We start from the raw sequence: 2,582 nt of genomic DNA on the forward strand, positions 1-2,582 counted from the left end.
ATATAAATGAATTTATTTATAAAAATTAAAAAATATTTGCAAATATTTACTTTTATTTTCGTGTTTATTTACTTCCTAAATCTTTAAAATTGTATATTTAAATAAGGCATAACCTTTATATTGAGAAATATTTCTAAAATAAAATTGTTATTAGAATAAGTTTGTTATAAAATATTATAAATTTATTATTATAATGTTTTCATTTATGTTGAATATGTACAAAATCGATATTAAATTAATGTAAATGCCTAGAGACAAGATCTCGACTCTGAAAGTTACATTCATTATAATACAGTGGACAAGATTTAAATATTTTATTATTTTAAAATATTTTTTTAATCAAAAAATTACTTATATTTCAAGATATTTTTTATATTTCTTTTTTTATTCTTTAATGTTTTTATTTAATTTATTAAATAAACCAAAATAATACCTGGATATAAGTCGAGTCTGTGTAAAAAGTTAACTTGTTATTAATAATAAAGCGTTTATTATATTTTTTCTAATTGATTTTCGCCAATATCAGATAATTTCGAAAGTCGATAATAAATCAGTAGAAAAGAGTTAGAAGATCGATTTAAATTATAAGAAAACTTTCAGTTCTTAAAATGCAGCGAGCAGGGTATTGAAGTAACCTTGATCTCACCATGTTTTGCAGAGATTTATGACTGATATAAATTTGTTGCAGTGGATGTGGGGACGTTACAAAGTAAATGGCTAGGCTGTGGAAGTTCGATCAACTACTTGGAACAAAGGTTAATGTGGTCATTGTGGCCAAATCGACCTGTTGTGGACGATAGAGAACTTTTATGGCTTTCACTTTTATCGTTTCATTTTAAACATAACGATCTTTCTTTTAATTAAATATTTTCTTTTCCGATCGATTCTGGAAATATTTAATTGAATCGATTTTTTCGTCTGTAATGACTCGCTTTATTCGGCAACACAAATACCAATAAAAGGTATTCATAAAGTATTATTTTAGTTGAGAAATCTTTGCTACCTTCCTACTCCTTACCTTATTCCATTTTGGGTACTTTGATGTGTGGTACGCCCACTATGATTGGTATGATGGTAAACACTATCATATTAAATCAGACGAGTAAGATACCATAGATTAATATTCAATTTGTAATTATCTAGAGCATCATCTCAATTAATCTTTTTCTCTCAACTAATGACAGCCTATCTAAATAAGCTAAGCTTTACCTGTATATAATTTTCACGAAAAAATCAATCATGTAACACAACACATTAAAAGATTTTAACAATGATAATAGTGATACATCGTTGCAGGAAATATCCGTAAATTTTGATTAAATATGAGTGTAAGGACAATAATTATAAGTCAGTAAATCTACTACGCGTTGAACCAAAGTATGAAGCGGGTGTGGACAGCAGGTGTTTCTAACAAATATGTATAGGTAAAGGTGTGACATGCAAATAATTTAAACTATAATTAATGCAGATAAGAGATCAGACGATGACAGGAAACTAGTAATAACATCTTTAAAAAAAACCTATCATCAATGTCAATGTGACTGGTAGTGTCTCCACTAACATCAGAGAAATCTTCTATAGACTATTCGTATCATTAATTCTTTTTTTCATTTTTAATGGGCTTGTTAGCTTCTTTAGCATTATATAACTAAATTATAATATCCTTTAGATAATACAGTTTAATTTTTTCACATTATAATATATATTATAGCTCTAAATATGAATTTAAATACTATACAAATAAACCTTGAAAAGTTAAACAGTTTTAATAGATAAACCTGAAAACACTAAGCAGTTATACTTGAAGTTATTAACAATCTGTAACAATAAGATTTTATGTATTATAACCATTGTCTAATTTACTATTTAGTCTATCTTTTTATTTTTTTCTTTATTATCTACACCGATGATAAATTAAAAGTGTATTTAAATGAAATCGTGAATCGAATAATGCCGTCTAGAACAATTCTATAATCAATTAAGTGAGGTAGGTGAAAAGTCTTACAACAACATTCGGACAATACAGAAGTATCTACTCTCTCAATCTTATATATTAAAGGCAGAATGGAATTAAATTGAATGGTGACATACACATCCGGCAGATCATGAGAAACGAGTGATTGGAAGGGAACGTGACTGACACACCAATATATAATACTTCTATATGCTTCTGGTAAAGTGAATTGAACTTAAATTAGATACTAAAGTCAGTTACACCGGAAAAAGCCTGTCAAGAGGCCTAATAGTTGGCCTTGGCCTATGTAAATACAGATTTTAAAGCCTCTTTTTTTAAGAAAATATTGATAACGCATATTATAAAATAGGCACTTTCAATAAGTTATTGTATTTTCCATATCTTTGTATAAATATATTTTCAACACCAAATTGTAGTTTTATATAAATTGTAATGATTTTAGTTATTGATAAGATAAAGATTTACAGAATTATTTTATTAAAATTATTAAAAATTTAAAATAAAATTTAGTCTATGTTCATATATATTAATTAAACTCTTAATAAATTTAGAACGAATTATTTTATATTCAATAATTTATTATATTTATTATTTTTAAAAATTTGAT

This window comes from Centruroides sculpturatus, unplaced genomic scaffold (assembly GCF_000671375.1).
Source record: "Centruroides sculpturatus isolate CEXI.00-Female unplaced genomic scaffold, Cexi_2.0 scaffold139, whole genome shotgun sequence".
In the NCBI taxonomy this organism is placed as follows: Eukaryota; Metazoa; Arthropoda; class Arachnida; order Scorpiones; family Buthidae; genus Centruroides; species Centruroides sculpturatus.